Source organism: Dasypus novemcinctus, chromosome 15 (genome assembly GCF_030445035.2).
Source record: "Dasypus novemcinctus isolate mDasNov1 chromosome 15, mDasNov1.1.hap2, whole genome shotgun sequence".
Classification (NCBI taxonomy): Eukaryota; Metazoa; Chordata; class Mammalia; order Cingulata; family Dasypodidae; genus Dasypus; species Dasypus novemcinctus.
Genome location: NC_080687.1, coordinates 19,138,989 through 19,164,381, shown reverse-complemented (window position 1 = coordinate 19,164,381; position 25,393 = coordinate 19,138,989). Strand labels below are relative to the sequence as shown.

The 25,393-nt window shown below is 42.9% G+C and overlaps 1 protein-coding gene and 1 pseudogene across 1 annotated transcript in view; one reads left to right on the top strand and one right to left on the bottom strand.

Moving 5' to 3' along the window:
* TMEM255B (transmembrane protein 255B) overlaps positions 1 to 25,393 on the top strand; it is a 99,454-nt gene that overhangs the window by 60,135 nt on the left and 13,926 nt on the right. The gene's annotated exons all lie outside the window — the stretch shown is intronic.
* On the bottom strand, positions 15,678 to 17,353 carry LOC139436568 (nucleotidyltransferase MB21D2 pseudogene; annotated as a pseudogene).

Genomic DNA, 25,393 nt, shown 5'->3' with positions numbered 1-25,393 from the left:
GAGGTACTTTCTAGTGTCCTTTCCTTTCAACATGGAAGACTCCCTTTAGCATTTCCTGTAAGGCAGGTCTAGTGATAATGAACACTCAGCTTTTGTTTGTGTGGAAATGTCTTAATTTCTTCCTCATTTTTGAAGGGCAGCTTTGTTGGGCATAGCATTCTCAGGTAACAGTTTTTTCTTTCAGTACTTTAAATATGTTCTGCTGCCCTCTGTCCTGCTTGGTTTCTATAGAGAAATCAGAAGGTTAATCTCATTAAGGATCCCTTATATGTGAAACATCACTTCTTTCTTGCTGTTTTTAAGATTCTGTTTTTGTCCTTGGCATTTGACCGTTTCATCATAGTTTCTCTGTGTAGACCTGTTCGAGAAGTAGCACCTATTGGGGGGGGGGAGTAGCTTTTATCCTACATCAGATTGCTGATTAGTGCTTGCAAGGATAGCATTGCCCCTCTTCAGGTAAGATTGGGTGGTACAGTTAAAAATTTTCTCCTATGCCTCTTTAGATATGTTTGCATTACTGGACATAGCATATTGCTTAGTAGAGCCTTGACCTGGCAAGGTAAGGGAGTTAACCAGATCTCTGGCCTTGTGTTACACTAATAGGTGGGTTGTTGGGCTGCTTGTCAGTGGAGTGCCTAGGGATGCTGGACTTGCATGTTTAAAAACTGGGGTTTCTGTATTGTTCTCCCTGGTATGGACCTCATGAAAGCCAATATAACTGTCTGCTGGGGGATGGGAAGCTGACCTTGGCTCTGGATGGCAAAAGCATCGCCTTTTGTTATATGTTGCCAAGAAGACTGCCCCACCCCCCGTGCTTAAAGACCCTTTACTCTGATGGTTTCTTGTCTCTCACTGTTCCATGTACCTCTTAATCATTTCTACCCTTCCCCCCTAAAGCTGCTGGAGTTTGCTTGGGATAAAAAGCTGGCTTTTTGCTTTCTTGTCAGGGTTTTATAATCATCTAATGCTTGCCACATACAGTTGAACTTGTTAAAGGCATTGGGGTGAGCATCTGATTAAGATGTTGTTGTTGTACCTTTATATGAATTAATATTTAGTATTTTATTTTTATTTTTTCAGAATCTTAGTCAATATAAGGGAATATGGTGCAGTTGAATAGCTAAATTCTCAAGTTATTTGATATTATTTAGGCAGGTATATTAGTCAGGATTCTCTAGGGATACAGAAACAACAAGAGATATCTGTCAATAGTATGTGATTCTATAAGAGTCTCTCACAGCAGCTGTGGGGACGCACAAGTCCAGGTTCTGCAGGCAGGCTGCAACCAGGGGCTGCAATGAAAGTCCAATGAAAGTTCTTGACGAGTTCTAGGGGATGTTGGCTGTCCAAAGACGAGCTGAGAAATTCTCTCTCAATGTTGGAATCACTTCCCCTTTTAAGGCATTCAACTGATTGGGTTAAGCGCTACTCATTGCTGATGGCAGTCTCCCTGATTGATGTGATTATAACCAGCTATCTATGATTTATCGCTGCAGTAAAGTCAAGGATGACTAAAGTCCATAAATGCCCTTGTATTACAGTTAACCCAGTGCTTGCTTAACCAAACAGCTGGGCACAATTACCTGGCCGAGTTGACACAATAGCCTAACTATCACAGTCTACCCTTGTCAACTTGGCAACCATACTTAGTCTCTAAGTAAAAACAATAACAGACATGCATATAGATATATATTTCCACCTACCAATGTTCAGCTCTTCTATGTACAACTGGAAACACATTAATTCCATACAGAATAGGATGCAAGTTTTTGGGTAATACTCTCAAACATAACATTCTCAAATATTTATGACATGAAATGGATACAACTTGTTATATGATAAGGGAAAAGTTTGGGGAAGAAGGCAAATTAGTTTTGTGTACATATACAGTCATCATCATAATGAAACAAGGAAGAAAGATTCATGACCATTATAGTCCTCGTTTCTGTAGCTGGTCCCATGGTCGAAGTTCATATTTATCACTACCTTCTTCCACTACCCATTCCATGTTTCCATTACCCTCAGCAAGCACTTCAGCTGGCCATGGTTCTTTGCCTGGTGGGTGACCCAAACTTTCATTCCTGAAGATTCTGGGCCATTGTTAGTCCTGCTTGGATTGGGTTGTTACAATGTTCCATTGACTTTAATCATAGGACATGGCAGTACAAGGAGATGCCCTGGAGGATCTTCTGTATTCCAGGCAAACTCTTCTTTATCCCCATTATGTAGATGCAGTTCTATTTCCCCTTGATAGTCAGGATCAGTCACCCCAGCCAGTACAGTAATTCCCTTCTTGTTGATTCAGAGGTAAAAGGAGCCCAAAGTGGCCAGGTGGCAGTTTTAACTTCCAGTTCAGTGGAATCATTGTTGTGTTCCCTGGTGAGAGCATTCCTCCTTTTGGAACTAAAACCTGTAGACCAGCAGAGTTTGAGGTTGCAGGGACAGGAAGCAAAAATTTTCCTACTGGGTCACTAGGGGTAATAGTGAGTGGTGCCTCTCCCATTCTACCCCTTGATTCCTGGGCCCACAGATCCTGATTATGGGAGAAACAACACCATAAAGTGGATGTTGATTTAGAGCATTCACAGCCTCCTGGTGAACATTGCCCCAGCCCTGCAAGGTATTGCCACCTAGTTGGTGCTATAATTGAGACTTTGAAAGGCCAAACCTCCATTCTATCAATCCAGCTGCTTCACCATGATGGGGGACATGGTAAGACCAGTAAATTCCATGGGCATGTGCCCATTCATGCACATCATTTGCTGTGAAATGGGTTCCTTGATCGGAAACAATGCCTTGTGGAGTGCCATGGCGGTAGGTACGACATTCAGTAAGTACACAGATGGTAATTTTGGAAGGAGCATTGCATGCAGGAAATGCAAACCCATATCCAGAGTATGTGTCTATTCCAGTTAAAACAAATTGCTTCCCCTTCCATGGTGGAAGTGGTCCAATGTAGTCAACCTGCCACCAGGTGGCAGGCTGGACACCCTGAGGAATGGTGCCATATGGAGGGCTGAGTGTAGATCTCTGCTGCTAGCAGATTGGGCACTCAGCAGTGGCTGTAGCCAAGTCAGCCTTGGTGAGGGGAAGTCTGTGTTGCTGAGCCCATGCATAACCTCCATCCCTACCTCCATGGCCACTTTGTTCATGAGCCTACTGGACAATGACAGAAGTGGCTGGGGAAAGAGGCTGAGCATTAGCCACAGAGCGGGTTGTCTTATTCACTTGATTATTAAAATCTCCTCTGCTGAATTTACCCTCTGGTGAGCATTCATGTGGGACACAAAAATTTTCATGTTTTTTGCCCACTCAAAATGGTCAATCCACATACCTCTTCCCCAGACCTCTTTGTCACCAATTTTCCAATCATGTTCCTTCCAAGTCCCTGACCATCCAGCCAAACTATTGGCAACAGCCCATGAATCAGTGTACAAATGTACCTCTTGCCATTTCTTCTTCAAGCAAAATGAACAACCAGGTGCATTGCTCAAAGTTCTGCTTACTGGGAGGATTTGCCCTCACCATTGTCCTTCAGGGATGTCCCAGAAAGGGGCTGTAGTGCTGCAGCTGTCCACTTTCAGGTGGTACCTGCATATTGTGCAGAACCATCTGTAAACCAGGCCCGAGTTTTCTCTTTCTCAGTCAACTGATTGTAAGGGACTCCCCAAGAGGCTAAAGCTGTGGGCTGGGAAAGAAAAGGCAACATGGCAGGGGTTGGAAGGCAGTTTCCTTAGGGCAGACTGGAGGCTTGGCCGGGCATGCTGGAGTTTGGCTGGTATGTGCTTCAGGGCTGGGAGAAGGTCCATACTCCCTGGGGCAGGCTGAAGGCTGGATGATACAAGGTTGACAAGGTGTGGTCTGGACAGGGCGGGTCATGGCAGGCTTATCTGGTAAAGTCTCAGCAGAATTCAGGGTTCCAATGTCTCTATCAATATCATCATCATCCCATATGTCTCCATCCCAATTCTCTGGATTCCACTCTTTTCCAATCAGTGCCTTCACTTTAACTGCAGAAACCCTGTGGGGTTAAGATTTTAGTTTCCTTTGTAACTCTGCTACTCGTACAATAAGAGTCTGAGTTTGGTTCTCAGATATTTCGAGCCTGTGGCTACAGGAAACAAGATTTTCTTTCAGAGCACACATAAAAACTTTCACATCATCCATACAGTGTTTAAGTTTCAAATTTGAAGCCTTTAACTCATCTCTTTGTTTTGTTACAGTATCCAGAGTATCTAGGAGGAGCCAGCCAACATCACTATACCACTTGACTCCACAAAACTCTGTTAAGGTGTTGAAAACACTCTCACATAGATCCTTGCTTTTTATAAGCATGGAAGTAGTGGAATCCAGTGATGCTATTTTGTGTATCTCAATTACCAACTCACACCATGGACTGTTAGCAGCCTCTTTGTTGTTGGAAAAGGAGTTGTCAGTACCCTTGAGTCCAATTAGAGTAGAGAGACAATTGCAAACCTCCTAGAACCATCTCAGACACCCCATGTTTAAGATTCTGTTCCTCAAGAACCACTCCTGGTACCAAGCTGTATTAGTCAGGGTTTTCTAGGGAAATAGAGTCAACAAGAGATATCTGTCAATAGTATGCGCAATTCTATAAGATTCTCATGCAGCCATGTGGTTCTACAGGCAGTTTCTACAGGCAGGCTGCAACCAGGTGCTGTAATGAAAGTCCAATAAAGGTTCTTGACAAGTTCTGGGAGATGTTGTCTGTCCAAAGACAAGCTGGGAAATTCTCTCTCACTGCTGGAGTCACTTTCCCTTTTAAGGCATTCAACTGATTGGGTTAAGTGTCAATCTTTGCTGATGGCAATCTCCCTGATTGGTGTGATTATAACCAGCTATCTATGATTTACCACTGCAGTAAAGTCAATGGTGACTAAAGTCCATAAATGGCCTTGTATTGCAGTTAGCCGAGTACTTGCTTAACCAAACAACTGGGCACATTTACCTGGCCGAGTTGACACAATAGCCTAACCATCACAGCAGGTTAATTAAGTGCCATGAGCCTCAGTTTTCAACTTAGTAAAATAAGAATAATAATATCTGCCTAATCATCTTTACAGAGTGATTCAAGGATCCTAGGAGAGAGGTGTGGGGATGTGTTTGTATAGCACTTTATGCAAGCACCAAAGAACTGTATTCATGAAAGGGATGGTTTTACATACATCTTATGATTAGTGAGCAACATAAAATCTGGCTGCCCAATTTACCATGACTTGCCCTTCTGTAAATATCACCCATTTGGGAGTTGGAGTAATCACTTTTCCAGTTCTTTCGGTACTGTTTGTTTTGGATGTTATGTGGAAATTCTTGGAGTGGTAAGATGCAAACACAGATAGCCTGACAGCCAAGAATGCACAAAAGGACTGTTTTAGATCAGAGCGCCTGGAAGTGAAGAAGAGTGAATGAGCGCAGCAGAGGGGCTCACCCAACATAGGTTCCCATGAGGGTAGGGGAGGGAGGGCCAGGAAAGAAGAAGATATGGATGCTGGTCTCTCACCTTTATTGTGATCCCAAAAAAAGAGGAGTGGGATTTTCCCACAGATGGTGGGAATTGGCAGCTTTAAACTATGTGGCACAAAGGGAAGAAGTAACAAGAGCCATTTGGGGAAGCTGAGGGCAGCTGTTATCATTCAGAACATGTGGAGGTAGGTATGTGCCTTGCTAGCTGACTGGGGTGGCCACTCAAAAGGGCAGCTTATGACTAGGCCGGCAAATATAATTTATTTTACACCTGTGGTGTCTGGGCATCATTTTCCAAGGTGGCTATGGCCTGAGTGTAATGGCATAAATGAAATTTATATGTGATGCCTCTTCATTTTTGCCTAGTCTTAAGTTGCCCTTTTGAGTGACCAACCCAGCTAGCCCTGCCCTGGCATTACCACAAATAACAATGCAGGCACTTCCATACGGATGATAACCACCTTAGCTTCTCTGAATGGGCCCTGTTGCTGCTTCTCCAAATAGTCCCTTGTTCTGTGCACCACATCATTTGCTAGCAAGACCTATATATCCATATGGCTTGATGATAAGAAGCTGCTCTCAGCTTCACCCAAGGGCCCTTGCCACCCCTGCCTTTCACACTGTATAGTTTGAAACTTGTAATCCCTAGTAAGCGTGGGGAAACCCTTCCCCTCCCCTCTGCGTCACAATAAAGCAGGGGTTCTTAACCAGGAGTCCAGGGACCCCCACGGGGCCCATGGAAAGATTTCAGGGTGTTCATGAGCTTGAATTAATTTTTTTTAAAAAGATTTATTTTTTATTTATTTCTCCCGATTTTCCCCTGTTGTCTGCTCTCTGTATCCATTCTCTGTGTGTTCTTCTGTGTCTGCTTGTATTCTCATTAGGCAGCTCCGGGAACCGATCCCGGGAACTTCTGGAGTAGGAGAGAGGTGATTACTGTCTTGCGCCACCTCAGCTCCCTGTTCTGCTGCATCTTCTTATTTTCTGTCCTGTGTCTCTTGTTGCATCATCTTGCTGCACCAGCTCTCCACATTGGCTGGCACATATTTAATTTAAAGACCTGCTGAAGTTGGAAGTCATAAAACTATCTGCTGCTACATTCTGAGAAGTGGTCTGTGGTTTTTACCTGACTGGCAAAGGGGTTTACGGAAAAAAAAGGTTAAGAACCCCTGCAATAAAGACAAGAGCCTAGGATCCTCTTGTGCTCTCTTCTTCCCCACCCCCATTCACTGACCCTTGTGGGAGCCTAGGTTACATATGGGAAGTCCCAGGCCCTTCTGCAGCCCTCATTCCCCGCCCTCCCCTCCCCCCCACCCAGGCTTTTGACCTAACAAAGCTGTCCTTTCATTCATTTTCTGCTGGCTGACTGTGTTTGTGTTTGTGCCTTACCCCCTGAAGAACTTCCACATAACATATACTTTATTCCAGACTTTTGTTATTTATTTTTGGAAAGATAATTGAACTATGCTTTTGTGACTCTGCTTGTTCTGTTATTAGAACAGAAATCATATTCTTTAATCCAAATATGATTTCCCATCCCTTGGCTAAACTAATGAAATCAGTAAGTTGCTTACGGGAACAGGAGGTAGGAGGAGGGCATGGGGAAACAGGAGTGAGGGAGCCCCAAAGAATTTTCACCTGGTTTAAAAGTCTCTCTTATGAAACTTACATTCTAGCATTGGGGCAAGGTAGAATAAACAAACTCATTATGTCAGATGGTGATAAGTGATGAAAGCTAAAGTAGGAAGGAGGGACAGTGAGTGAGGAGTGGAAGGTTCTCTTGCAAGGATGGCCAGGAAGACTTTCTGAGGTGGTGGTTCTGGGTGGAATGGGGATGCAAGCCATTGTGAACCCTGGGGCAGAAGTGGCCTGGCACAGAGAACACTCATGTTGTACATGGGTGCTGTCACTGGGAAAGTAATTGGCATGACCTTTATTCTAGAAGAGAAGAGAAGATCTATTCCCATAGACCTTTGTGAACCATTAATAACTCTTTGCCAATTAAAGTAGACAACATTCTTCTAGTGGATTTTAGAGTGTGTTTTATGGAAAAGTTCAGAGTCTTCCTAAATATGTCCCTTTCAAAATGCATGGAGAAGAAAAAGTGGTACAATCCACTACACCATCAACAAGCCTTTCCCACATGAATCCTGATGTAGTTCCCTTCACTTTCTGAACACACACACCTTACTAACCTCTCCAGAAGGATGATTGATTGATTTTCTAGAAGCAATCACCACATCTTTAGAGCCAATGTGCTTATATAATCAGGACCTGATAATCAACTCAAGCCATGACATACCTTATAATATGCAATGCAAATAAAAAATCCAATGTATTAAGCAATTAAACGTATAATTGTGGCAAGCAATAATGCAAATCATGGATCCAAATAATAATGAAGTAGGAACTGCCGGTATCCTTCTTTACACAAAACTTCTTCAAAATCGTGTCTATATCTCATGGCAAGACAAAGAATTAAGATGTTTAAAAAAATGGAAAGCAAAATAAAAAAGAAGCTTAAGAGTGAGGATTTCTGAGTCATGACTCCTGGATTGTATTGGTGTTAGAAACTCCCATCACATCCTGCCTGCACTCCACTGCAGCCTGCCAGAATCGGCCCACTGGTTTATCCCCTGCCCTTCAGTGTGCCCGAGTCATCATACCCACATAGTCCTTCAGCCAAACTGGATTTTTTCCCCTCATCCTAATGAAGGATATCCTTTATTAGAATTAATTTTGATAATGGGACATGGTTTTCATCCCTAAACAAACAATTTTTCATCTGCAAATTGCACTCCAAGCTAACTCTTCCTTTCCCATGAAATGTCCAAAGACATAGAAGGATACAAAGTCAGGGAACGAGACCCCAGGTATCCAGAGGCGGTCTTCAGTCCCTTGTTTTTCCTGGCATGCCTTTATTGTTATTCAGTTATCTGGTCCACCTAGGAGAGCTGGCCAAGGACTTGGAGGGGAATGGCAGCTAGGATTGGATCCAAGGACAGCCTTGCATTTGAAGGTACTAGATTTCTTTTTATAAAGTTGGTCCCCTTGAAAATACTCAGTAGAATTGGTCGAAAGTTGTTAATTAGACTATATCTGAAGAAAGGAGCAGAAAAGGAGGCATTGGCATGATGTTTTGACAAACTCCTCTTCACTGAGCAGGGGTATCCAAAACTAAATACTTACAGGAAAATGGTCTGCCTGATTTGATAACTTTTTGATAGTAAAATAAATTTATCTTCACTTAAATAACGTAGGTCATGGTGGAAGCAGATTTTAGGGTAATTAAAAAATGTTTAAACCAATATACCCATTATAAAGAAAATCTAGAAAGACAGATAAAGTAGATACAACCCCCAGGTATTGGTTCCTTTGAGGGCTGACGAGACCCATGGGTGCTATGGTCATGGAAGATGGGGTTAACTGCCATGTCAGATGGCCCTTCTTTGGAGCTGGTGTTTATGCGTGATGAATCTGGACTCAGATGGGATCTCTCTTCATAAGGCTTTCATGCTACTGTGCTGGAGTTGTAGTTGGTGTTAGGGTTTAAGATATATTTAGGGGATTTGAATCTCTGGACTGACAATGTGATAGCCAGGCCCTGAGCCTCAACAGACTCCAGCACCTACAATCCGATTTATTGAACTCACCTCACTCAGCTAAGATGGAGTTGAAGAAGGACAACCACCACACCATGGAGCCTAGAGTGCCTAAAACTGAAAGCAGGAGGATTGCATCCAGTATCCATGTGGAATCTGAGCCTCCTCTTGACATAGAGGTGCAATGGACACAACCAATCCAATGTCCACAGAGAAAAGGTGGCATTGGAGTGGGAAAAGTGGACATGGTAGCTGATGGGTATGGGGAATGGCAGGAAGAGACAAGATGTGGAGGCGTCTTTGGGACTTGGAGCTGCCCTGGATGGTGCTTCAGGGGCAATCACTGGACATTGTAAATCCTCACAGGGCCCACTAGATGGAATGGGGGAGAGTATGGGCCATGATGTGGACCATTGACCATGAGGTGCAGAGGTGCCCAGAGATGTGCTTAACAAATGCAATGGATGTGTCATGATGATGGGAATGAGTGTTGCTGGGGGGGAAGTGGTGGGGTGGGGGTGGTGGGGTTGAATGGGACCTCATATATTTTTTTTAATGTAATATTTTTACAAAATAAAAAAAAATAAATAAAATAAATTAAAAAAAATAAAAGATAAGGATAGAAAATGTAAAAAAAAAAAAAAAAGAATTAATGGTTCTTGTACTAAAACCTAAAATAAATATTTCCACTTTTCATGTTCTCTTTCATTCCTGCTAATTTGCATAAATGGTTGTAATCCTGGAGCATAGGCAGTTTTGGACGTAGATTTTTCTTTCAAATGTGCCTCTTTATAGTATGCTGCCTTAAATCTTTTTGGAATGAGCTGGGATATAATTTTTTAACCAATCCTTATACTTTAAAATTATGGTTCCATTGATTTTGCATATAACCACTTCCCTATTGCTAGACATCTTTCTCTATCACAGATAATGCTATAGTTAATAACTCCTTTTGTTGAATTATCTCCTCAGGATAAAATCTTAGGAGAATCTAGCTTCAATCCTCCCAAAATGCTATGACTCTTCATAATACTACTCCTTTGCTCTCCTAAAGATTTGTAACCTATTCACCAAGCCACATACTGCAATACAGTCCTCTCAACTTTTTCATGATGTAGCACACATTGAAAAATGGTCATCTTTGACTCAGGAAGAATATGGAAGAGAATGCTTGTGTCTAGATTAGCAGCACTGGCTCAGGGTACCATCAGCTGCTATGTCTGGGGCAATTATATAATACCTTTACCCTCCTAACCCTTCCAGAGAGGGTACAGCTGTCAGGCAGTTCTAGTGAAATGAACAAAAGAGCACAAATATTTGAGTGAGAGAGACCTGGATTTAAATTCTGAGCTTGGGCCACTTGCTTAACTTCTGAATTTAATTTCCTTTGTTGAAGTGGTGATAATTCCTATCTCATAGGATTGGGACTGAGGATTAAAAAAAATAATATGTTTTTAGGGTCCATCAAATCAGGGAGTTCCACCACTTTCTGGGATTAGTCCATGTCATAGTTCTTTCAATTGAAATGAGATGTAGACATTTTGGGAAACCAATAAACAGATTTTGATCAGAATGCTTTTATACCTGTGTTTGATGGTGGGTGCCTCTGACCGTGCCTCGAGGCAGTACTGCCTGGGTGGTGACCTGGGAGGATCACAGTGGGGGTGCTCACACTTCTGAAGTCTCTGCAAGCTGGTCAGACAAGAAGGAAGTGGGTCAAGGAAGAAGACTGGGCAAGGTTGTGGACCCCAGTGACATTCAGTTGCCTCTTATGCCCCTGGGGAAAGCTCACTTCAACTTTCTTTGGCGACATCTGAGATACAAAGGCGGGGAGTGAGTTTCCCCCAATTTAGCTAAGAAAACAACTAGCCACACAAGATTCCTGAACTACAGACATTAGCAGGGAGCCACAACCATCACCTGTCTTCTCTGGGTGCAGATTTGCAGCCTGTCTCAGAAGGAAAGGGCAAGGATGGGGGCATCAATTGTAATAAATTGTCAGTCTCATCTGTTCCCATGAGAAGGACAAACCGTTCCATGTGGCATAGCCAGGGGGTGACTCAGGACTCATTTGGGCATTTTTTTTCCCCTGAGGATCCCCAACATGTATTATGCATAACACTTCCTAAGAGCTCTGTAAATGGCAACTTGTTTGAACCAGGTCATCAGTTACCTCAATGCATTTCATATATTCACAGTTTTGTTTTTATTATTAAGTTTCCTAGGCCCTAAAAAATGCTGGTACCCATTGCTAACATTATGCTAATCTGGGTAAAGGGTATATGGGTATGCTTTATGGTGTTCTTATTCTTGCATCTGTTCTGTAAAGTTTGAAATTATTTCCCAGTGAAAGGTTTAAAAAGTGCTGGTACTATGGATTTTTACAAATTCCTTTTGCCAGGAATCAGTAAAGGGTCAAGGAATTGCCAAATAGACAAGTTTACTCTCCCAAGTCAGGAAATTTTAAATGACAGCTTGCAGCTGGTTACCACCTGTCTATCCACCTAGGTTATTGGCCAAGGACAAACATCTCGTTAAGAAATGGTTGCTTACAGAATCCTGTCAGGCAGGAGATAAAATCAAAAGCCCATTTCTGATGTAAACGTCCTTTTTCTTTCTTCATTGCTTAGAAAATCAGTTTTCAGCTTTCTTCTTGTTGCATATGATCAATGTTCCCAGGACTGGGTTAGTTATTTCAAATGTATTGGCTCTAGATATGGCAGGAGGAAATGAAAGGAGAGGAACTGACTGTTACAAGGTTGAAAATATGCTAACCTATTGACTCTCCAGAGAGAGGGCTACTGTTTTACAATGATAAGCATGATCAGCTGAATGCTCTCTTCTTCAAACTTGTAACTGACATTGGATATCTTTTCCATTTCCACAGAGTTTTCACCGATATTAGCTCCTTGGGGGATACCCCTCTTAGGAAACAATTTCCTCTCATTCTGTTTTTTTTTTTTTTTACATCTGAGGAAATGGAAGTCCCATTAATTCACTTGTCTAAAGTTACTAATTGGTAAAAGACATTTTTAGAAATGACATCAAGCTCAGTCATTGAGCACTGCTACTTCAAACTAAGAAATAAACCAGTAAAGGTCTCTATCCACAGAAGTAAGGAATTGTTAGCAGATAAAATGTTTAATCAGACATCTTCAATGACATCCATTTCATTCACCTTCAAGCTTAGCTCTTTAAATCAGCCCTCTTCTTAAAACTTTGATAAGCAGGATCTTAAATGAATAGTTAATGGACTAATGTATCTTTCAAAGCAAGTTGGACCCAATATTTCAAATAAATGCAAGCAAAAAGAGCAGCTGGCAAAATAAATTATTCCAAAGAATGATAGTAAACAAAATCTGATTAGCAAAAAGATCTTTGGTAATTGTATTTGCTCTTCATTTGAGAGGGGCTGTGGGAAACTGCTACAGTGAATGCCTTTGATCCATCAGAAACAGTAAAGAGGTCAGTTTTCTTAGGCAATTGTGAAATTAAGTGAATATGAATAATATATTTCAGTCTCCAGGACATCCTGATGACACACTGACATTATATAGGATTCTCTTTTTTTGAAACTAAGAATGTATTCCTCTAGAGGGCGTGCATTGTCTGCTTAATTCACAGCAAGGGCTCTAAGCGGTCCGTGTTCTAGTCTTCCTCCTAGTGCAGATATCTGACCTTTGCAATTAGATGATCTTAGTAAATGCATTAGGCTTTTACTTTTTTAAAATAGAGATGATTTGTTATTAATTCTTGTAAGTCAATTCCATTACAATTTCTGCTTATTTTCCTATATGCCAAACTATTACAAAATGTCATAAATGTTAGGTGTTAGGCTTCTTCATCTACTCCCAGATTTGTCATTGTATGTATGCAAATGTACACACACAAACACACACACTCTTACCAAAGACCTTAACGAAAAGTTATCCACTTGGCTGTTTAGTTACTTGGTATTTGAAGACTTCTAAATGACCACCTTTTGACTTAGCTACTTGGAGGTGGTCGTGGGTCTCAGGACTGAAGAGCAGTGTGAAATCTCCAGTCCATGAGATGTGTAATCCAGAGCACATCTCTAAGCTCTGAAACTCAGTGTCTAAGAATAAGATAATACCGTAGGATTGTATGGGATTAAATGAATCTGAACAGCAACATGTGAGCATTTTGATTTGTAATTAAGCCGTCCTCAGCACATCCATAAGGCAGCTACCCAAGGGTGACCTCTAGACTGGCTACCTAGACAGCGTTTTATTGAATCCAAGACACCATTTGTTATAAGATGTACTGCGATTTTATGTACTGTTGAGGAAGGAAAAAAAGATGAATTATGATTTGAAGATGCCAAAAATTAGGAGACAGTGCTCAGAGACATTAAATATGGGAGAAATGTGCATCATAGGTGAAATAAGGTATATCAGAATACATTTTTCCATCAAAACCATATGCCTGGTAGAAAAGTCCCCAGGCTAACACACAAAGCCTATTTAACTCAACTTCAGTGGCAATTTAAGGGCAGACTGAGAGACCCTGGAGGCAGGGGGCTGCCACACCCATCTCATACTCTTAGTCCCTACCATAGTGCCCAGTGACAGCTGGAGCCCAATAAATATCTATGAAGACCTAAAACATAAATTGATTTGCAAAGGACTGTGTGTGCACCCATGACCACCAAGAAATGTTCTTCCATTTTGGGGTTAAATTTTAGCTACTAGGTTTCAGTATTTATTGGGACTACTTTCACCTTTTGCATTTTCTCTTCCTTCTTTTTGTAACTAAGCTTTTTTATGCTTGAAGGCCAAGATGGGTTGTGCTGGGCTCTGGCAGACAGTCTTGTGAGCCCTGATTTGAGAGAGAGAGGGAAAAAAACTGATTTAAAATCTGGTTGCCTCTCTCCACAAAAGCGGGGTGCCAAAGCAGCCACTGTGGCCAGTTCTGACCAAAGTGGGAGGGAGAATGGGCTGGAGGAAAATAGCCTCATCCACTCAGTCCTTCTCACAGAGACCTGGGGTGGCTATTGGACAAAGACTTGCTAAAAAAAGTGATGAATCTCTCATAAAAACTCCAGAGTTGGAGTTGAAAGTCTAGCTGGAGTTTATTGAAGGAACTTCCAATCTTGATTGATTGCAAGATCCATTTTGTGGTGTCGTGTGAATGTAATTGTTTTTTATTTTTTTCTTCTTTTTAAAGTACACTTTACTATTGAAAGTGTTTTGGAATCAAGGCCATATGGAAATTCCAAGGGGCGGTCTGGTGAGCATTTTCCTGCTGCCTCTTCAGTCCCAGTTCCTTCCTCCTGGTTATGTATCAAGACCCTGTTCAGAAGAACCTCATTACCTCCTTAGAGAACATGCCCTTCTTCCCCACACCTTTTGCTTGATTTGAAAATTATATCCATTTGTATGTCTTATTGCTCCAACTTCACTGGAAGTTTTTTAATACATTGCCGCCCACCCCCCCCCCCTTTTTTTTTCTAATTTTTTGTACTCTTCCCCTCCAAGACTTATGTAAGTTTCAAAGATCAGTGGTTGGATTGAACTGTGATGAGTGTCAGCTTGGTAGTTAGAAGACAAATGCACTGGAGCTGTACTCTGCCACTCCCTAGCTGTGTGACTTCCAGAACTTACCTTTTCTGAGCTTCAGTTTCCTCATGTCAAAATGAGAGACTGCACAGACGAGTGGTTTTCTCTCATGCTTCTGGTGAGTCTGAGGGAAGCTTTGGCCCTTAATTGTGCAGAGAGGGTAGAACCTACAGGAAGGGCAGAGCCCCTCCACCTCCCTCGGCGACCAGAGTAGTTTTTCCCTTTGATTGTTATTTTGGGCTTCTGCTTAATATTTTATTTGAAGAAAAGATCCTGTTTAAGTCAATTCTGAAAACCACTAGACTAGATGATCTCAAAGATCCTTTCTAGCCAGAGAATGTTAACCTGCCTCCCAGAAGCAACTCTGGCAAGCTCCTGATTTCATCCTACCTAGTTGCCCTGGAGTGCCGCTGGATGTTTACAGAAAAGATCTTTCCAAACGAGTTGCCATTTCAGGAATGCGTCTACGGATGTGCTGGTTTTGGATGGGCAGGCCAACCCAGTCTTGGTAAATGTATTTTTCAAGTGTGTTCCTTTTTTTTAATTTTTTTTTTAACAATATATATATTCTTTAATGGGATTTAAATAAGGCTTCAAAGAGTTACATACACTAAAGCTAACATTTGGAAACCTTAATTCTGTTTGGAAAACTGTCAACAATATCCTCCAAGCCACCCAGAGTTCTGCGTTGAGAGCAATTACATTCAATGAAGTTGCTGTAAAACACCATCTGTAGCATATTCACACTCAAAGTCTACATCGTTTGGCAGAAAAAGGGGAAACTACTCTGGCCACTGGTAACATGCCAGGTAGTCCCCAGGTTCAGACGATTCTCTCAGATATCCACAGTGATGAAAGCTTATTAAAGAAATAAAAAATAAATAGCAAACAGTGTAGAACTTAAATGTCAGAAAAGCGATTATTTCCCCATCCCCATGAACAAATTTGCACAAAGTATGAAATAGAAAAATGCAAGAGGATTCATGGGCAATTTCATCTATGACTCAAGGCCTCAAGATAAACAATACTCCATGACAATAACTACAAAAAGTGAGCAATAAAAATGACAAAAACATCAGAGGCAGAATATGAAATAGGTAATATACTGTTTCAGAACCTGCACCATCCTGAAGAACCAGGAAAGTTAAAATTTGTTCTTAACAGATCCAATCTAGGCTGGATTTGTACAAAAAAACAAAACAAAACAAAAAAAAAAACAGAAAGACTGCATCACAAACCATACTACACATTATGAGAGTTTTATTAATAGAACCAGGGGGGGAAATGTCAGCCAGAAACCCAGATTTATCAATTCTGCAATGGGGCCTTGTGACATCATCAGGGTTAATAAAAACAGAGATGGACTTCCCTGGGATCTCAGTCACTAGTTGCTACAGTTTTTTGTCCAAATGGTCATCAGGCTGGTTGGAGTCCCCTCCGTTGGACTGCAGGGAAGAGGTACTGAGGGTGCTGCCTCGCCAGTCGGTGGCCAGGACGTGCTCAATGGTGGTGCGTAAGCACTCTGCAGGTTCTTAGGGTGTGGAGGAGAGCTTCCAGGCATGGAGCATGACCGTGTCCTCCAACAGGTGCTCCAGCATGTTGCATGAGAGATGAAATAATTGGGGCACGTCTTGTTGACCAGGCAGTGTTGAAGGTCATTGAAGAGACCCAGAAGAAAGTGGGCTACACTGGCCCTCTTGAGCAAAATAGTTGGCAGGAAGTCTGTCACAGGTTCAGAGCATCATGCTCCATAGGTGATAGGGGCTAATAGTTGAATGATGATGGTTTTGCATGTCTGGTAGGCCTGCATGGGGCTGTTGGAGATACATTTTTCACCTGCACCTCACTCCTGTGGCAAAGGACAACTGACATCCATTGACCTTCCTACCCTTGTAGAAGAAAGCAGGGACCAAGAAAAGCCTGCTGATGACCTGTTCTTCAGTGATCTTCCCATCCCAAAAGTAGTTCTCCATGAGCCAGCTCTGGGCCACTACAGGCCAGCCTTTGAACATACCATGGGGACAATATCATACAACATGTGACTACAGCCTGCAGTCAGAATGATGGAAATGATGGTCCCATTCTTTTCTACCTTTTCCATCTTTGGCATCTCTCGCTGAGGTTTTTCCTGTATCTCTGAAAGGTCAATGCTGATGGTCATAGAACACGTCAACCACTTTGGTCAGGAAGAAGTAGTTGGTAGTGCCATTGATGTGATCTAGGATGATGCAGCATGCTTTCCATTTATTCATTGTCCCCTCATTGAAGAGTCAGAGGCTCAGCCAAGAGTGGCACAAGTGTCACAGGTTGAATACAGACGTGCAGCTTCAGAGCTGGCACCAGAAGGGCAAAGTCATAATCGGCCTCCAGGCATATATGTTAAGCTCATCAAAGTCCAGGTCCACCATACCTTCCTTGATTCCTTCAGAGAGCAACAAGTACTCATTAGCCACTGGATGTTTTTGGTCCAGTTTTGCACTTTCCTAGCTTGAAAAAGATGAAATGCTTGGCTCTGTGAATCTCCAGCACTCTCCAGTTGTCATATTCCCACCGGTCATGTTTCATGATTTCTTGGATGAGTTTGTTCAATTTCTCCACCTGAGCTCCTTACCTGACATCCAGCTCTGGGCGCAAAGGCTGGATGGTTGCTTTGCTGGCGGTGGGAGCTGCCATCTTTATACAAAACATGCCAATGCAATGTTTTTTAATTTTTTATTGTGGTCGCATGTGTCATAAAATTTGACACTTCACTAATTTGTATGTGTACAATTCAGTGGCATTAATTACATTCACAATACTGTACTACTATCACTGCCATCCATTACTAAAACTTTTTCATCATCCCAAAAGAAACTCCGTACCCACTGAGCAGTAATGCTCCATTTCCCCCTTCCCTAGCTGCTAGTAAGTTCTACTTTGTCTTTATGAATTTGCTTATTCTAGGATTTCACAAATGTGGTGTCATACAACATTTGTCCTTTTGTGTCTGGCTTATTTCACTCAGCATAATGTTTTCAAGAGTCACCCATGTTGTCACATGTTTTAGAACTTCTTTCCTATTTATAGCAGAATAGTGTTTCATTGTATGTATGTACCACATTTTGTTCATCTACTCATCCGTTGATTGAAACTCAGTGTATTTCCACTTTTTGGTTATTGTGAATATTGCTGCTATGAACATTGGTGTATAAGTATCTGTTTGAGTCCCTGCTTTCAGTTCTTTGGGGTATATACCTAGGAGTGAAACTGCTGGGTTATAGGGTAATTCTTTGTTTGATTTGTGGCACTGCTGAACTGTTTTCCACAGAAGAAGCACCATGCTATATTCTCACCAACAAAGCACCAGGGTTCCAATTCTCCATATCCTTGTATTTTCTGGTTTTGTTTTTTTAAAGTATAGCCATCCTAATGGGAGTGACTTTAAGCAATATTTCATTAAAGGCAAAGTTAGTTCTTTTTTAGAATTTTGTCAACCATTGACTGATGCCAAATGAAGAAAATTCTGATTGTGAAATTTCAGATAAGGGCCAATCAGGTAGGGGAGTCATCGTGAGTCAATGTATATGTGTGTGCGTGTGTGGGGTGGGGGGAGGTGATAGAGGTGGAGAGAGCAAGGAAGGAGAAGGCATTTTCCTAGTACCCTTGGTATCATACACATAGATGTCTAGCTGTCCAGCTACATACCTTTTTCTGGGCAGGGCACAAAGAACTGGTGGTGTGTTGCAAAGGATTGAAACTACAACGGGTTCTATCTTCCTGAGAAAGGGAACACCTTCCTTGAGTCAATTCATGAAAGGCAGCCTAAGGTTGAAGTCCCTACCCTACTCCAGGTCTGAAAACCACTACTTCCTACTGGTCTGGGCAGTCAGTTTTTTTTCAGTACTTATTGTCCTCTCAGGTCAGACAAATTCCTTTTTTTTCTTTAATATATTTTTTTATTTTTTAAAAAAGGTACTTAGATTACATAAATATTATATAAAAAATAGAGAGGATTCTCACATGGCCCACTCCTCACATCTCCCACACTTTCCCACATAAACAACATCCCTCATTAGTGTGGTACATTCATTGCACTTGATGAACACCTTTGGAGCACTGCCACTAAGCATGGATTCCATTGTAGTTTACACGCTCTCCCGCACAATTTTGTAGGGTATGGCAAGATATATAATGGCCTGTATCTGTCATTGCAATGTCATTTAGGACAATTCCCAAGTCCCGAAACCTGTTTTTCCTCTCTCTGCCCTCAGAACCTCCACTGCCTCCACATCAATGATAAGTTCTTACATTGCTAGAATCACAATAAGTCTATAGTAGAATATCAATAAATCTGCTTTAGTCCATAGTTTATTCCCCAATCCTGAGGATTCTGGGATGGTGATGCCCATTCCATCTCTTATTGAGAGGGGGCTTCAATCCCATAGGACAGATGGATGGGACTCTCCTGCGGTTATAGACTCTCAGTTCCTTGAGATGGTCGTTGTCAAACCAATTATGTTTCTGAAGTAGAAAAATATCTTCCATCTAGTACTACAAGCATAAAAATGGCAAGTTATGCTTATCCTTCAGCTCGTATCTTGTTTCATTGACATTTAATAGGATTTATTGAAGCAAGTCATCCTTGGCAGGCCTAGTAGAAATATCATTAGATGTAGTTCAGGCTCCCTTGTTTCAAATAGGCCAGACACCTTGTTAACTCTGTAATGTCAGCTCCCAGGTAATCAGAAGGTCATTGCTGGCAAGGAGATTTATCAGCTGAATTAGCCCACCTATCTATTTTCAACCCTACGGGGCATTCAGTCAGATCTTCTGCCCAGATTTATGGAGCTTACAGATCATTACAGGATAAATATGAAATAATAAAGCTGGTGTCACTTAGCCAGGCCTTCAGTTCTAAGTCTGGGGGAGCAGCTTTGTGGTCACCCAAAAGAGTTTTTAATTTAATGGCTCATTTTAGAGAATCTCCAGTGGCTCAACACACTATAGCCCTTTGCAAAACGCTGACATTCAGAGGGCATGATGTTCTCTTGCTTTTTTAGCATGTTCGTTTCCTCATTCACTCATTTCACAATCACTTATTGAAGTCCCAGCTTGTGCCAGACTCTCTCGGAGATATAGTAGGCCAGGGCACAGCAAACTTTCTGTAAAGGGCCAGATAGTACATATTTTAGGCTCTGTTACAATTACTCTGCCATTGTAGTACAAAAGCAACTGCAGACAATATGTAAATGAGTGTGGTTGTAGTCCAATAAAACTTTCTTTACAAAATCAGGCAACAAGCTGGATTTGGCCCATGGGCCATACAAACTCTGTGGACCCCTGCAATAGACAAAGTTTTAATTGAGCTTTAACCAGCCTTATAGTGTAATGATTTACTATGTTGACTGTCTCAGAATTAGTTTATAAGGAGCTTTTAATAAATAACCATTTAAAATAAAAAAAATAAGATAAACCATTTAAATATTCCTCTTGAGCATCCACACGACCACTTTGAAAATAAATATTATCCCTTTCCAAGACCAAAATGACATTGAGTCTGGGCTTGCTCATGCAAGTAGATTAGGGTTTTCCCCATAAAAGATGATTTTGAACGTGGTTTAGCTAAACTGAATTAACTTTTTAATGTAAAACTAATTTAAGTTGGGAAACAGATGGGTTCAACCAATTGGGCTCCCCATCTACCATATAGGAGGTCCAGGGTTTGATGCTCAGGGCCTCCTGGTGAAGGCAAGCTGGCCCACACAGCGAGCTGGCCCACACGGAGTGTCGGTCCATGCAGGAATGCGGCCCTGCACAGGACAGCTGCCCTCGCACAGGAAAAGCTGCCCCATGCAGGAATACTGGCCAACATGGAGAGCTGGCACAGCAAGATGAGGTAACAAGAGACACAGAGGAGAAAAAATAAGAAGACGTAGTAGAACAGGGAGCTGAGGAGGTGCAAGAGAGTAATTGCCGCTCTCTTATTCCGGAAGATCCCAGGAACGTTTCCCAGAGCTGCCTAATGAGAATATAAGGAGACACAGAAGAACACACAGCAAATGGACACAAAGAGCAGACAATGGGGGGAATGAGGGCGGGTGTGTGTGTGTGTGTGTGAGAGAAATAAATCTTTAAAAAAAAGACTAATTAGAGTTACTTCATCCTGGTTGAAGAGTAAAGATTGGACAGGAAATAAAACTGAATCACCAGTGTTAAGGGAAAAGATTCATTTAGAAAGACCAAGTTTTCTATTAAGGCTTTATCATTGATTTAATATGGCATTCAGCAAGGAGCAGATGCTGCTCACTCTGAGTTAATTGTGCTCTAGAGTTAATTGGCAAAATATGTTCTTAAAAGAATCAGAACAGGGCTTGTGTTGGATCAAACTTAGACCAGGAGAAGCATAAAGGGTGACTTTCAGGTGACCCATAGATCTGGTCTCCTTCTCATCCAGGTATCAATGCAGGTAGTCTTTGAAAAGAACATTTTCCCCATCATAAGTCATGATTTTAGGCATAAGAATGAGCAAGTATTCACAGGGATACCATTATAATGTAAATTCTTTTTACCTTGAGTTTCTCACTAACATGTTTGTTCAAAGTCACATTAAATGTACCACTGTTACTGCCTTTCTCCACCCCTCCTCCCCTTCCAGCCCCCGCCGTCCTTCCCGCCAGTCCCGCCCATAGTGCCAACCTACAATCTGCCCTCTTCCCTAGTAACTGCTTACCTCAGGTCTGTCCATCAGCTTCAGCCTATCCACAACCGCCCCATAGCCAGCCCTCCCTTCACCACACTCCTCCCTCTACCCAACCCTATATAACTAAGTGTACTTCCGCAATAAAGCAGACCTGTTCTTGTGCTCAAGCGGTCTCCGTGGTTTTTCCTCAACCGCGCGTCCCCCACGCCTGGAGAACCGGTGTTCCCTTTTGGAGCACCCCCGCCGGCAGTTCGGCAGGAGCAAGCCCCCCCGATTCTTGGGCCTGAGCGAGGATGAAACCCTCACGCTCAGCCACATACCACCTCAAATATTACTGTCCTTGTTGCTAGCTGGATTCTCTGGGAAGTAGACACTGAGACTGAGTTAGGAATGCAAGAGCTGTATTGGGGAATAACACCTGTGGAAGGAAAAGAGCAGCAGCAGGGCTGGGTAGGGTAGGGGGATCTGAAAGAGCATTATGCAGACTTGACAAGTCTCTGCCAGTTCAAAGCAAAGAGTTCCAGAGGAGACTGTGCCCACTGGAGCCCTTGTTAGGTGGAAAAAAGCCAGGCCCCGATGCACAGCCTTGTCCTGTCATTGGTTGGGGATGCCTGAGAGGGAAGTTCCCTTGACTACCGCTGCCCTGCTCAGGCACTGGCCAAGGACTGCTCTGAGGAGGGCACAGCCTCACCTTGAGAGCTGAGGCAGACCCTGCAGGAACCACCAGCTGCAGTCTGCCAGTGAGCCACACTCGTTGCACTGGGCAGCCAGTCCTTTGGCTAAGGGGGATCACAGTGGTAGATTCCCGTTTTTGTCAGTCCACCCCTTGTGAAATGCACAGCTCCTCTAGGGATCTGGGGGACCTCTCTTCCAGAGCAGGAACTTAGAAGATGGGAATTAGTGGGACGAACTACAGCCCTAGTTGCTGAAGTTGCTTTGAAGGCTGCACCTGGCACTCATCTATCTCCTTTCTCCACTATCCATTCTAGATTCCCCTTGGTGGCTGACCCGAACCTTCATTCCTGAAAGGTCTGAGTCCCTAGTTATCACACCCTTTTTAGGCCAGGGTTGCTGTACCTGCCCACGTACCATCACAATTGGGCAAGGGAGTACCAAGGGGTACCCAATTGGTCATCGAAGAGCCATAAATGTTCCTCCCTGCCCCAACTGTGGAATAGCCGTCCTACCTCCTTCAGCTGACCAGGGTGAGTTACCCCTGTCAAGATGGTGACTTCTCTCTACTGCACCAAAGGGACCAAGTGGCAGCCAAAGCTTGTGAAAGGGCATTAGGAGTTGGCAGTAGCTAAGTTGTCCTTGAGAAGTGGGAGTCCCTGCTGTTGGTCCCATGCATGGCCTCCATGTCTGCCACTTTGGTCCTAGCTTCATTGTGTTAGCACTGGGGTAGAAACAATGGCCTGAGTCCTCTTGTTTCCTTGGTTGTTTAGGGCCTCCTCTGAGTCCCATGCTTTCTGGTGGGTGTGATACAAGGATTTTTCACACTTTATGCCCACTCCCAGATGCTTCCATCCTGACCCCCTTGTCCCCAGTCTTCTGATATTTTTTCTTCTAAGTCCCTGAACAGCAAGCCAGGTCATTCTCCACTGTCTGTGAATTTGTGTGTATGCTAACCTTGGGCTACTTCTCCTTACAAAGGAAGTGGATGGCCAGGTATTCACTTGAAGCTTTGTCCATTGGGAAGATTTCTCATCAGTGTCTTTCAAGACTACCCCTCAGTGAGGATGTAACATGGTCCACTTTCTTGCTCAGGCTTTCTTGTTCCTTCAGCTGGTTGTGCAGCCATGGGTTGGGCTGAGGGTGAAGTCCTGCTACAATATGGTGGGTGACATGGAGGTCTGGGTTAGCTGCTCATGCAACTAGCTTGTGCCTTCTGGTCCTGCTCATGCTCAGTGCCAGAAGTACCATTTCAATTTTACAATGGATGTTTTTAAAAAAGATTTATTATTATTATTTTTCTCTCCCCTTCCCTCCTCCCGCCCCCCCCCCCCCGAGTTGTCTGCTCTCTGTGTCCGTTCATTGTGTATTCTTCTGTGTCCACCTGGATTCTTGTCAGCGGCACTGGGAATCTGTGTCTGTTTTTGTTGGGTCATCTTGCTGCGTCAGCTCTCCGTGTGTGCGGCACCACTCCTGGGCAGGTTACACTTTTTTTGCACTGGGTGGCTCTCCTTATGGGGCATACTCCTTGCGTGTGGGGCTCCCCTACTTGGGGGACACCCCTGTGTGGCACGGCACTCCTTGCATGCATCAGTACTGTGTGTGGGCCAGCTCATCACATGGGTCAGGAGGCCCTCGGTCTGAACCCTGGACCTCCCATGTGGTAGGTAAGCACTCTATCCGTTGAGCCAAATCTGCTTCTCTATAATGGATTATTAGTAACTACCCATTTTATGACTTGGTCGGTCTGACAGCATTCAGTTCATGGTAAGCAATTCTCAACAGTGGTTACTTAGTGACCCATGGTCAAGGCCAAGTAGCATGCGAGGAGCTGTTTTTCAAAAGGCATATCATTCTCCACTGCAGATGCATAGTTGTGTTCCAGAGCCCCAGGGATCCTCATTGTGATTCTCCCATGGGAGCTTTCCATAAACTTCAGGCTGTATCTGTTTCTACCACCACTTCCAACACCAGAGAATCTGGCAGAATCCTATGGCCCAGATAGCAAGATTGCTTGTACCACAGCCTGGACCTGCTACAGAGCACTTTCCTGTTTCAGGACACACATATAGCTGCTGGTTTTCAGTGTCACCCTGTATACGGGCCAGGGCAGTTTTCCTAAGTGTGAAATGTGTTGCCTCCAAACCCAAAGAGTGTCCCAGGCACTCTTTTTCCTTTTTTGTAGCAGGGGATGCAAGATGCAGCAATTTGTCTTTCACTTTGGAAGGGATGTTCTAACCTGGATCCCTAAAAACTTGACTAAAGTAGCAAGTCCCTAAATATTCTTAGGGTTTTTCTCTCACCCTTTGGAATGCATGTTCAGGACTCCAGCTTGCTAGCTACCTCTTACTCATCCTGCCTAATCAGCATAATGACATTTTTGTAATGGATCAGTGTAATGTTCCGTGGAACATTATAATAGTTCAGACAGAAGGCAGGAGAGTTAACAGTGAGTTTGCTGGGTCCACAGATCTACTTGGTGGGCATTTCCCTGGGTCTTGAATTTACATTTGACATTGCCATTCTTGGCAGTTGGAACAACCTTCACATTAGATTGTAACTTAACTCCCAGAACTCAGCAGCAGTTGTAATTATTTTAATAACACCAAGATTGGAGGAGTATAGTCATTGGAGTCACATAACCCTGGAACAAAATTATAAATGTATATTGTTGTCCATTCTCTATGAATGTCAACTCTTTCTGATTCTTTTCTTTGAGCTTGAAAAGAATGCATCTGCTCAATCAATGGCTATATACTGCATACCTGGGGCCACGATAAACTGCTCTAACAAAACTTCTATATCTGGTATGGCAGCTGTACTTGTGGTCTACAGTTGTTCTCCAGGATCCATTTGATTTCTCTAGGGGCCAGATTGACAAATTATGTAGAATTCTGATAGAGATGGCCACCCCTTGCATCCTTTAAGTCTTTAATGATGTAACAAATCTCCACCAACCTCCCAGCCAATAATAGTATAACTAATCCCAATACCCCTCACCTTGGGATGTGATATTTTTTTAATCACAGTTCTGGCTGGGGGAAGGGCAGTTTCAGAGGTTTCTACTTTCCTTCCCTTCTTTGATAGCTCTTACTCCACAGGCCAGTGATCAATGTGGAGCTTTCTCCAACTGCCAAGGATACCAATCCCAATTATAAATTCTAGCACTGGGGAAATGACCACTGAGAGGGTCTATAGACCCACTGGACTCACTGGAACCTAAACTTTGGCTAGACCTCCTTTTATTACCTCATCTTCATATCCACCTACTTATAAGAGGGTTCCCTAACGATGCTTTTGTGTCTCCAGAATTTAATGTCAACTCCGACTCTGGAAACCACAGTCCTCAAAAGCTCTGGGTATTCCCCTTTCTCCAG